This window comes from Taudactylus pleione, unplaced genomic scaffold (genome assembly GCF_031769625.1).
Source record: "Taudactylus pleione unplaced genomic scaffold, aTauple2 ptg000218l, whole genome shotgun sequence".
Classification (NCBI taxonomy): domain Eukaryota; kingdom Metazoa; phylum Chordata; class Amphibia; order Anura; family Myobatrachidae; genus Taudactylus; species Taudactylus pleione.
Genome location: NW_028284620.1, coordinates 10,876,220 through 10,889,541, shown reverse-complemented (window position 1 = coordinate 10,889,541; position 13,322 = coordinate 10,876,220). Strand labels below are relative to the sequence as shown.

At 42.8% G+C, this 13,322-nt stretch overlaps 1 protein-coding gene across 1 annotated transcript in view; it reads right to left on the bottom strand.

Annotated features, from left to right (window-relative positions):
* FAT1 (FAT atypical cadherin 1) overlaps positions 1-12,236 on the bottom strand; it is a 191,486-nt gene extending 179,250 nt beyond the window's left edge. Inside the window, exon 1 of the mRNA XM_088478768.1 lies at positions 11,941-12,236. The gene's annotated coding sequence lies outside the window, so the exon portion shown is untranslated. The remainder of the gene's footprint in view (positions 1-11,940) is intronic.
* Between the last annotated feature and the right edge of the window lie 1,086 nt (positions 12,237-13,322).

Below are 13,322 nucleotides of genomic sequence, written 5' to 3'. Positions count from 1 at the left end.
TCGTTCGCTCTGAGCGATGTTCGCACAACTGCGCAAGCATATGGGTCGTAATGCGCATGCGCAAACCAGTCATTGCGGTCGGAAATCGTGCGCTCGTAAAACAGCGAGGGGCTGCTAATTTGATTGACAGAATGTACAGTTTGTGGGTGGTAACAGGGGAAGGTGCTTGAAAACGGGGGAGTGGAGATCCGAACGCAGGCGTGCCTAACGGTCAAAAGGGCGTTTAATGGGAGTGCATAATTAGTAAAGGACCGTCATCAACCATGTCATTTGGTTGTCTTTTAGCCTGAACTGCTCGCAGTGATAGCGGTAAGAAAATCCTACCACAACCACTGCGAGCAGTTCAGATGCCTTTCGATGTTCCCGATTAATCTAATAAATACCGGAGATGACGTTTGATGCGAACGGCAGAGGGGCATCTTTACAAAATAGCGAGCGCATTTTTCGAACGCTCACTCAGACATAGAGGTGTCAACACACTGCAAAGAGCGAGCGCTCAATTTAAATATCCGGCCCCTTTTTCAGAACGAGCGTCCGCAAATAGCGTCTGGCTCTGAATCAGGCCCTTAGTCCCTTATAAAAGCCCAATGTGTATGTTTTCACCATCTAGTTACGCCCATAGAAGCAGCACTTCAGTTTTTCCAAATATGGCCTGCTCCTTTCAGCTCAAGCTAAATGTTTTACGGTTAATGGATGAGCTCCCATGCATGAGTAAAACCGGAAGCTAGCAGCATTTCATATATCAGAGGGTACCCAGTCTAAAAGGGAATTCTTGTACAATATCTTCAATGGCAACAGAATGTTAACTGTTTGCCAATTTGGTAGCAAATTACCACAATGCCAGGATTTGCTAATTTCATGTGGAAATGCCTGGCTACTGATTTAGCTACAGAAGACTTATATCCTGGATGAATTTTCTGCAGGATTATAGACACCCCAGCACCGGTGGCAAAGGTCTTTCTTCAAGATGGAAGAACACAACAGCAACCAGTTCAGGGCTTTTCAGCAAGTTCTTTATTCTGTGCACATGAAAGAAAATGCAAAAGCTGTATACAAGAATAAAGTGGACTGACGAAGGATAGTAAAAGTTAACTACGAGGACAAATCAGAGATTCTTGTTAAGCCAACCTCTGATTGTTAAGAGATGAGAAAAAAAATGAATAGAACCTCAGGGGAAATGATTCACAATGTACATACACCTACCAATTTTAGTGTCAATTGTAGTCTTAAATCATTCTACCTACTTGTCACTTTTAACAATGGTTAACGGCTTATTGACCAATTCACAGTGTATACTTTGTACTCTCTGCCAACACTCCAGGGAATATTAGAAAACCTATGAAGCTTTCTCTTGTGAGAGGAGGAGAGAGAGCTGTGCATCTTCATTTAACTAAAGGTCAATGTCGCACACTTGTTTTAGACGAAACTCTGTAATAATAAGAAAATATATCGTTTTACCCTTCAAAGTACAAATGGGCTAACCCATCACATTGGATCTTCTACCAAGATTTTTTTTTCCTGTGAACAAATGAAACAAACTGCAAACTGCCATTCGCTTCACAAAATTGTCATTTTAATGCGAAAACAGCACTTCTAAAAGAAGAATTAGGAGGATTTTAAAACAGACAGTACTCAAACAAGTCACTCTAATGGACGTGTTTATGCTCTTGGGTAACGCCATGTACATGACAACAAACTTTACACAATGAGAATTCAAAACAAGACACCAGCTTGAGATGCCACAGTACATATTGTACACCTGTCTATGTTATGCTGGGTGCACACTAAGTAGACGATTGGCAAGTCACCCGTACTCACCAGAAGATGCACTGATCTATCGGCATATAAATTGGCACGTCTGCTGTGCTTCACAACCGATGTGATATGCCTGTGAACTACGTCATTCTAAAACATATCGGGGATACATACCCGCTGGTGCACTCGACATATATCGGCCATTTGATTGAACGGTCAATATATCGCCCAGTGTGTACCCAGCTCTAGAAAAGGGTAATCTGTGATAACAATCACTAAAACAATCAGGAGAGTTTAGGGATATTGTTTAAACACAATCTCTGGGGAGACAATAGTAAATAAGTGGTATTGCTCAAACGTCTAGTCATTTGAATGGCTTATTTTGCAGATAAAATCAGAATGTGTCACAAAAGTAAATTCCCCCATCTTATTACATTCTAAGATGCATGCACTTAAAACTAAAGTATCATCTTGGGACTGGAGTACAAAACTCCAATAATTACACTAGATAAATCCTGCAAAAGGTCACTAATAATATGTAAAACAAGGGCTGACATATAGTGATACATTGCATATTGTGCAGACCACCTCTGCCACAAACAGTATTGCAGGTATAATCTGAAGTCAGCTGAACTACTGTTACTCTAAAATAAAATACACACATCTGTTTCCACCCCTCATAGTCCCGTGCCAACAATGAAGTAGAAAGTTATGTCAGTCACAGCCCTAAGCAAGTGATATTTTTTGCTTAACTGATGCACTGGTGGAGTCTCATTATCCCCAGTGTTCTTACATACACTTATAGTCTTCATTTCAATTCAAGGGCAACCTGCAGTGAGATGAGTTATTAATACTGTGGGAAAATCTGCATATCACAGCTATGACAATTAGGATCGGTGCTATTTTTATTTTTTTTATTTATAAATATAATGAAGACAATGGTCAGAGATATCACAAGTAGTAATGGATGATACAAATCAATAAACAATGTCAATAAGAGCCTATTTAAATGTGTGTAAAAGTTGTCAAACTGTAATGACTCAAGGTCTCAGCAGCGTTATACCTTGTAGTATTTAGTGAAACATCTTTTTATATGGATGCTAGTAGATGATTAGCTGTAGGCTGAAGAGGTTATGTGCAGCTTGCTCATAATGTCAGGCTATTGTTATGAAATACTTTATTTTATGTTCTGTCCTGCTGTGAAACCACACAAAAATTTAGGGGACCTACATACCTTTTCAAAACAGGCTATAAACCACAATAGGAAATTAGACTTACGGGTAATGCCATATTTATGTTAGCCCTTTCCGTCAATGAATTACTCACTAGTTTTTTAGAGCGTGACATTGGCTTGTGCTGACAGAAAAATTTCCACCTACAAGCATACTGTCTGTAGCATGTGAAGAGCTGTCATCTTCAATGCAGCATGGTAAACGCAATGAGAAGTCAGCCCATACACGATATTGCTAACGATTTGGTCGATTCCGATGCATCGGAACGACAAATCGCCAATATCGTGCAGTGTGTATGCACTACATCATGTAGTGCGCTCTCCCGTGAAGTCTTCAGCCACATCGTGTGATCTTTTGTACATGCAGGAAGATCAGTCGATGCAGCTGATGATCCCATGCAGCGCTATGTGTTGGGGGCCGGCATATCGGGCGGTCGGGCACCGGATTGTCCAGTGTGTACGGACTGCCCAATATGTCGGCCCTGGGATTGTGGGTCGCGTCGCTGGGCACACAATCGTTTAGTGTGTACCCAGCTAGGTTACTTTTTATAAAGCTCAATGCCTTCTTTTCCTAAAGATGACCAATCATGGGCTGATCTTCATGCAAGCACCCAGTGGCTTGGCCAATGTCCATTTTGATCAAATTTGAGAGAAGCCAGGCTTTTGTTCCCTGTGGTTCAGGCCTCAGTCACTTCAGAAGGGATCCAGCCACTATCAGTGTTGTCAGATTAAGGCCACAAATACAGACTCGATGGGGTCATTGATCTGTAGACGTTTAATGAAAATCACCAGTATCGATCCCAATCGTTATTGGAACTCACACACTGCAATATAGAGCCAATGGCCTGATATCAGTGAGAATATGGCATGCACAGTATACATCTATACTCAAATTATATGTTGCACTAAATCTCTCTTTCATGTTGGATGTCACAAAGCTGTATTTTGTGAGCAATCGCCTAAGGCCGGTCTAAAACATCTATGTGTTTTCACTCTCCATTCATGGTAGAGCAAACACAATGTTTCATACACATTATAAAACAGAGTAGCGCTTTCTTTAGAAAGACAGGTCCCAATAAACCATGGTACACTGCAGTAAAGTCAAATCCTTCCCTTCTGTTCTTTTACGGCTAGAAACTGATTTGGTACTGCCTTAATAAATATTGTATTTATATATATTTTATTTCCCCTTCCTAGAATTTGGGGCTCCTCTCAATAAGCATTATAAAAAATAAAAATAAAAAAAGAGTAGTGACTGTGATATTAAAAGAACAGCTCCTGCAAAGATGAAAGTTGGCCAGGAAAGTAACAGGTTTAGTAAAACAATAAGTGTAATGTGAACTATACAGGGATGGTAGTTTGTGAGGTCTCATGGGTAGAAATTTCTCTTTGTAGAGTGCAAAAAGCCAGAGTTGGAGAATGTGTCATAGGACATACAAACAGCCGGGGTTGGAGAATGTGTGCTAGGTCCCAGTACAATGCATTTTTACTACATTAGTGAAATTGTTCAGACAGAAGTGCTGTTAGTCCAAATTCTGAGGATTGCAGATTGCTACACGTCAGACTGCAGTGTCCCGGGAACACAACAGAATGCTGTCCCACCAGCTCCCTGATTTCGCCTGTTGTCAATAACTGCAAAGTTAATCCCTACTTTTTCTTAAGGACTTTCTGATGTCACTGTGACATCACCAGGTCATGTGACTACCCAAGTCTAAAACAGACAAGGAGAGGTGGAGGGAGAAGTTCATGCAGGAAATCAACTGGTGAAGATGGGTATGACTAGTGCAGGGATGGGGAACCTCAAGCCCGGGGGCCGTATAAGGCCCCCAGAATCATTTGGTCTGGCCCTCTGAGCTTTTATTCTGCTAGCCTCATCTGGTTAGTAGGGTGCCTATAATGGCACTCTGCGGCCAGAATCTATGCAGTAGTGCCGCCTGGAGCGTCCTTAGGATGCTTCAGATGGTCACAACGCTGCCCTACAGCTCCCCGGAGCATCATCAGGATGCTCCAGGCATTGCTGTAATCACTGGCGATTGTAGCCCCGTCTCCCATGTGACATCACACGGAGGGGGTGTGGCCTGCACCAGGCCCCGATTAATGTTATATATATTAAAATGGCACTCGGCAGAAAAAAGGTTCCCCACCCCTGGACTAGTGCTATGGATGAATAATACCTATTTTATAAAAAATACTGCAAAATAAAAAGTGACAGGAAAACAGAGTTATGTTAGTTTGTGGGGCTGCATGAGGATAAGCTGCGTGTTATCATGCACAGAAAAGCTATCACTCTTCTTGCTAACTGGTAGAAGGCAACATTTTAACTACTAGTTTAAGTGTTTAAATAAGGGCAAAACAGAGATTATCCAGAAACATCTTTCCCACTGGGTGCAGTTGACTTCTTCAAGTCTGATATGATGAGGTATTCACTTCTGATGACATGTCTGGACAAGAATCCTTGCTCCTATGCACTATATACAGTAAAACAGACAAAATCTTCTTTTAATGAGAAATTAAATTGCATCAAAACTTTAAAAAAAAAAGTTAAAAAAAAGGGCAAAGTTTCTACTTGTATAAAAAACTTTGTTCAGTGTTAATTAGGCTCAAGGGGAAAAGTGCTATAATGTAACACTTTTGTATGGTGTTATTGCATAATAAGGAAATGAAACCAGTTGTAGTCAAATACTTTGAATACAAGGGGCAATTACCCAAACTAGAAAAGATTTTTCTTTATTAATATGGACCCTAAAAGGCACACATCCACTTGCAGACATCAAAACGACTGCAGGATTACAGCACTGTAATCGTGCAGTCGTTTGTCAGTCTGTGCTGAGCCTACACTGAACGTTCAGTTGTTCAGTGTAGGAACATACATCATCCACTTCCATGTTCAACCTGACGTTATCGTCAGGTTGTACAGCATTTCCATGCAATGATTGATGTTGGAAACGACCAGCGGGAGCGCGCATCGCTGGTCGTTTCCGACATAGAAGTGCACGGTTTCACAATTACGATGTCGGAATCGTGCAATCGCTCAGTTTTATCGCTAACTGGATGTGTGCCTTAAGTGTAGTGAGTTTTTGTTCGTATATTGTGGTTGTATACATTTTGTTTGATATATTGTATCTCTTACATCTTAGGGGGTGTACAAGTCTTGCATATCCTGATTTATTAAAAACGTTAAAGGGGCCTATCCATTAGATGACTTTTTGAACGATCCGACCAAAACCAGGAGGTTTTGGTCGGAATATTCAGAAAGTCGTCTAATGGATAGCCAGCAAGGACCAGCGATACGTGTGCACGCTGGGTCCTTGCCGACGCCATCTATCTTTGGAACATGCTCGTCAACCTGCCGATAGTCAGGTTCCACATGTTCGCAGATAGGAGGTTGGTCTCCTGCACTGAATGACGTTCAGTGAACGCCATTCAGTGCGGGTACTGCACCTAGGCGACCTGAAGGACTGAACGCTAGTCGTTCAGTTTTTCAAGTCACCTAATGGATAGGCCCCTTAAGGCTTGCAAACACATGGCTAGTCATCACTGGCATTTTACTAAATACTGTAAATAAGTGAATATTCTAATTTTCAAAGGCAGGACACAAATCAAAGTCATGAAGGTAAAGAGTTATCCATTAATACTGAGGGGTGGGCATAAATAGTTCAACGAATGTCAAGATTTTCATTTGTTCCAACAGTTGCTAAGGGAAGAAATACAGTCTAAACAAAATCTGTCTGAATAACAAAAAACCCTTGTTTCGTGCTTCCTGGACAACCTTAAATAATTTCCTATTGCCTCTTCAACAGCCTGCTCAGCCAGTAATTTATTTTTTTTGTGAAGATTGACTGTATTGATTTGTGCTCTCCAACAAAAGCTTTGGCCTACAGCACAGTACCTACTGAGTAATTCCTGTATTTTGAAAAGAAGCAGTAAAATACTTTGAGAAAGCAAATAATATCAAATGTTTTAGTAAAGAGAAAGGCCAAAAGTGGTTTCCTCAAAACTATTCCAAATAATATAACATAATAGAGAACAGTACTATAATAACAGTAACCAAAATTATCATGCGGCAGAGTTAATGCATTATGCACTCTGTGTAAGTACAGTACATGAACTTCAGATATCTAATTTAAGTGGCACCATTAATCACAAAGGGGGCTATTCAAATACTATAGCGCGCCCAATCGCCCATCACTTTAGATGGGGCCATATTCAATGGCTTGTTCCAGCTCTGGATGCCCATAGTTTTTCGCAATGTTTCCGCCCAAACAGATTGGGTTTAGTCATGCAAAGCGGGTAGACTTGTCTAAACTATTGGGTGCGACAGTCAAATGTGCGAAAAGCCGGAATTTGCAGACATTTCTGTTTGCAGCATCAGGAGGGGGCGAGCAGAAATAATGGGGCACGGGGCATTCGCATCCGAACGGAGCAACAATTGAATTGCTCCATCGCAGGGGCGTATCTATAATGGGTGCAGGGAACACGTGCCCCTGGGTCCAGGGGGGCCCCGCACAGCACACCCTGCACCCATAATATTACTTACCTCTCCGGAGACCCACGTCTGCGCGGGGGTCTGGTGCTGTTAAACAACTGGAAAATCGTCGCGATGCCCATTTTCCCATCGTAAGCGCAGTACAGGGAAAATGGCCGCCGCGCCCATTTTCCCGGTGACCTATGCATACACTATAGACTCTGGGCACACTCTAGTGCCCAGAGTCTATAACTCCGGCACTGGCGCACAGCTCAGTGCACTGCCGGCCGCCGGGGGGAGAGGAGGGGGCCCGTTTTGGAGACTCCACATGGGCCCCCTCCTTTCTAGAAACGCCCCTGCTCCATTGGGTGCAGGGTGTCCAAAAAATAACTGATTTCCCCCCAAAGTTTGCTAAAAATAAATTAATTTCTAAAAAATTAAAAGAGATTAGGAATACGGGTCAATCCAATTAAGTTTGATAATCGTAATGCAGTGCGCACATGAACCATACATGTGATGGCCCCAACATTGTGCATTTTAATATGCACACCTATGGAGCGGAAAGCTAAAATGCGCTAATTTGGGGTTATGTAGGGAACCATTGTCAGTGTTCTTAAAGCTGGGTACACACCTAAAAGATATATCTGCTGATCGAGTAATCTGCAGATGATGGTTATTCATACACACTGAACAACCATCATCTTTTATCTGGCGGCGGGTCCCGCTAGCCGGAGGTCGTGTCGCGCCCCCCCTCCCCGCAGCCTCCGTTGCAAGTGTATGGTCAGTTGGCTGACCGCCCGTGGACACAGCACGATGCCCCAATATATTTGCAGATATATCTGCCATTGGCTGTGCTGCACAGCCAACGTGATAAGTCTATGAACGACGTCGTTCACAGACATATCGCTGGTACACAATTATAGGCCGATCAATTGATCAACCAATATATTTGCCAGTGTGTACTTAGCATAAGACGAGAGCCAGGCAGAGCTATTTACTGACCCAGGTTGGAAATTTATGTAGGTGTGTGATCCTCAATTTAAGGGATATATATCTGCATTTCCTGTACACAGGGCATCTGATATATTCAGAGAACAACAATAAATTTTCTTTCCCTGTCAGGTGTCTGTTTTTACCCATCCGACTTATTTCTACAGCAACCACATAAAAGTGGAAGTTGTTGCTGCTTGCTGGTGATAAGCAGATCAATAGGAGCGCACAGCAGAGCCTGGGGTGTGCTATCAATTATTTGTTTACTGAACCAACAATACACTTCACTGTATGAAGTGTGAGCTCCTCAGGCAGCGGGGCGCACACACCCATATTTGCCAGGCTAGATATGAAACATGAATCACAAAGCAATAATTACCAGCATGATCTCTCCATACACAAGCAGTAAAATGAAAATGGTCACATAAAAACAATAAGAATGATTACGATGGAAATGCAGAGACTTGTAAGATACAACTCCAGATTTCTGATCGATTGATCAATCTAGGCCAGGGGTTCTCAACTCCAGACTTTAGGTACCCCCAGCAGGTCATTTTTTGTAGATTTCTATAATCATGCACCTAGGCAAAAATCTAATTTTGCTGGGTCAGTAATTATCCCACCTATTTCAACAGACAAATCAAGATTCTAGGCAACATGAAGCTCTGCAAACCTCAACATGCAGGTGGGGTATGCTGGGACTTATAGTTCCCCAGGATGCTTAATGCTGATAATACACTGTGAGATAGTGTATGGCCACAATAACAGTGTTCCTTCTCAGGTGAGGAAACATTTCCTTGTTGCTCCCTTGTGAAGGAACAAGGTAAATGTCGGGCGGTCAGCCACAACAGTGCATACATTTCCAGATGGAGCAGACCAATTATCGGATCTATCGGACATGCCAGATGATTTGCATGTCTGACAGATCGATTATTACTGATCGGTCACTGCAATACACTGTTCAATTTTCAGATGTGTATATCCAACATAGGTCAGCGGGAGAGTGACAGATGTCTACAGCAATAGTCAGCAGAGTTCTAGAGTCCCCCACATGGGTGATAACCCATTATCCTAGCACTCTGTAGCATCCACAAATAATCCGGTACGACACACTGTGTTGTATATGCGTTCTAGCATCGTAGGGACTTGTTCACTTTGTTTATGAAAAACGTAGCCTCCAGCAATGAATAGGTTAATGTTGCAATTAGACTTTCCTTTATGTTCTGTATAGTGGAGGCAGATCGGGTAACACTTGGTCCTGTATTGTTACAGCAAGGCAGAGGTAATAAAAGTTATTTTTCTCTCTCTCTCTACCCTAAAAGAGCCTCCTGTGCTTCCCCAGCTCACTACAAATAATGAAGTCTCTGCCCTGCCCCCATACACTGGGCTCAGAGCCAGCTGCATCCCCCACCAAACAGCCCAGCAGCTCTATCCAGCAGTCTCCCTGCACCCCAACAAGCATCCCTCATTTACTGCACTTCTGATTTGTCTATGAAACATTTATTTAATTTCACTGCACCTTTCTGGGATCCCCTCCCCATTGTACCCAGAAATGCATTCACTATTCTGGCACATTATTGGGTTTGTGGGAAACCCTGAATTCTGGGGGAGTAAGTAATGGTGTCTGTAGTATTGCTGCTCTATAGATTACACTTCATCCCTTTTTAGGGGTCAAAGAGCAGCTTTTTTTTTCCAGATCCTGCATGGTGGTCTTGCAGCCCTCTTCTCTATCTGTCTTTGCTCTCCCCTCCCCCGTAAGCTGTTGGCCGACCACATCACACCCCTGCAGCCTGCATGTGCTGTTGAGGCCCCGGCAAGGAAATATTCTTTCTTGGCACAGTAAGTACACTGCACTCTGGGAGAAAACTGCTGGAAGATTACAGCCCTCTCCAAATACAAAGCATACGCCTATGGAGTCCTGGATCCCAGCCCCTGCCAGCAACAGGCAATGTATGCAGAGAGGCCTTTAACTCTGTCATAGCCAGGCTGACCTGAGCACCTGAAGACAGCCCTCCTGTATATAACTGCAAAGTGTTAAACTGTGTCCAACATGTGGCAACACAGACAATAAAAGTTCCTATAGTATAGTTATAGTTCTCAGTGCTGCAGACTTAACTACCTGGTTCCAAAATTAGGCATTGTCCTCATTCTTACTACAAGTAATACTAGGGCAGACATGTGTATACACAGGTGGGGAACTCATTGTGAACCAGACAATCCACAGCTGGGAGTGAGGAAAAGTGTCATTCACCCTGCAGCATAAAAAGAACTAACTTCACCATTGCCGGCTAATAAATCAGGGAGAAGAAAAAGAACAGAGTTCCTGCCTTACAGTCACAGAAATCAGACTTTGTCAGCCCACTGCTACATTCCTCACAGCAAGGTCATAGATTGGGGGGTCAGGTATCTGTCATGGGCCAGACTCACTGGCTGGGTGATGGGCACAGCTGGGATCACTGCAGACAGATGCATTACTACTGTCTCTAGTCATACAGATCATCTTTAATAGCAATTGTATAACAAGCTCCTCACTGGGGGCAGATGTAAAAAGCTCTGGAAAGTGATAAACTACCAGCCACTCAGCTCCCAACTGTCATGTTACAGGCTGTGTTTGAAAAATGACAGTTGGGAGCCGATTGGTTGGTCGTTTATCACTTCCCAGAGCTTCATACATCTGCCCCCTGGACTGAGAGATTCCCCCTGGAGGATCAGCCTGGTCTAGTGAAAGTGTGACAGAGAAAGTACCAAGGTGTGCCCCCTACAGAGCCCTAGAGCATTGGTTCTCCACTTCAGTCCTCAAGTACCCCCCATGTCATGTTTCTAGATATCTTTAATCATACATAGGAAAGATCATCTGGATCAGTAATAACCTCACCTGTTTCCATAGAGTAATCCAGAAAACATGACCTGCTGGGGGTACTTGAGGACTGGGGATGAGATCCACTACACTAAATGAAAGCAACTTTGCCACTAAGGACACAACATCGGTCTATCGATCTTCGTAGCTCCGATACAATAGTCTCATGGAACGTGAAACAATGGGAAGAGTCCCCTGGCCCCGCCCTACACCGTGCAATGCATTGGCACAGGATGAATGATTTTTAGTGTAAGCGTCCCTACCAGTCTTGTATGTAGTTATTGTTCTATGAAGAATCAATTATTTATTAAACCAGCCAAACGCACGTATAAAAGTTTATTGCAAAAAAAAAAAGTAAATAACTTCATCTATAAAAAAAAAATAATAATAATAACTTCGTATTTCAGATGTGCCCCTGCCTCAAAGTGACCTTTTAGAAAGAATAGAGAGTACAACAACGCTTCATGGTGCGGCCACACAGGAGGTACACGATCGCAGCCACCACGCGCTACAAAGCTACTGTATGTACACTGGCAGTCGCAGCACAACGCAACAAAGAAGACACACGTTCTGTACATAAGCGCAGGCAGTGATTCTGGTCACGATGCAACTTAGTACCCGGGGTATAAGCTTTATACTTACCAGTCTGATATATTTAGGACCTGCTGCTCAGGCTTCTGCACAGGTCTCCATCAGCTCCGGCTAAGCAGAGGGGCTTTCACCTTTTCCGTCTTTTCCTCAACAAAGCCATAGCCAGGTGGGTGACACAACTAGCAACAGCCCCGATTCATGGCACCATCAAAACTTCTGTACCTGGAGATTACACAGCAGAGACTGTGGAGAAGCTTCACAGCAGTAGAAGTGCTGGGTAAGAGTCATATAGAGAAAGTCAGGACATGTCCCGGCAGAGGAAAGTTAATAGGAACTAGGGAGCTGCAACTACAGTGCGTGGCAGCAGCTTTCCCTATGCCTGCCCTGCAGCCAGCTAGCCTAGCCCTGCCTGGGACAGCGCTCACCGGGGGGGGGCGGTGACATCACATCCTTCACCTCCCCTCCTTCACTTTTGTGGACACAGGCAAACTGGAAATTTCAAGTGGAGAGGCTCAGGCTAAACAGTATCCTGTGTGTCAGGAGCCTCTGTGCTTGCTACCTATTCTTAATCACAGTATTATACTACTACTACACTTGTTACACCTAGAAAGTGAGATGCATCTCTAGCTTGCAGTGACCACAAGTACTAGGTACATCTTTGTACATTACAATTAATAGGATATGGCATAACTTCCCAAACAACAAATAGGTAGGATTAATGTTTTATTATTATTATTATTATTATTATTATTATTTATTATTATTATTAATTAATAAACAATTGTATTTCTGTACAGTTGCATTAGGAAAAAAAATGAAGGTACACAATTAACAATCTCACATGCCCCAATCCATTCCTGTCTTGAAAGATCATCAGAAAATGCTGACACAACAGGGAGATATTTTACCAGCAAGCGAACTTGCACAGGTCCTTTGTAGGACTGCTGGAGTTATCGTATAATATACACATTGGGGCTCATGCTTAGTTGTTTTCATATGCATCAAAAATTACCTCACCCGGGGCTATCCAATTAGCCTCGAAGCTGGCACTTATCAGGGATTTTGAATCCAGATCCCCTATAAGAAGGTGTTTTTCTCCCAATCGCGGCAGAGAAAATACATGGGTCTGTGACTTTTTGCGGATCCTATGTATTTTCGTGAGAAAAACAGAAAATCTTCGGCCGTAATAAACAGGGTTTAATTGGAATGCAAAAAATACTCGAACATCGGCAAAAAAACCCTGTTTTTTATGGCCGAAAATTTTTCTGAGCTAATTGGATACACCCCTTAACTCTAAAAAGTTATACACAAAATAATATATCTATGCCCATTTGCTGAAACAGTCGTATATGTGCCAGGATTTCATCATATTTTAACCAACACACACTTAAGTGGTTTACACAGGGTGGGATGCATGATACATGCATTGTATC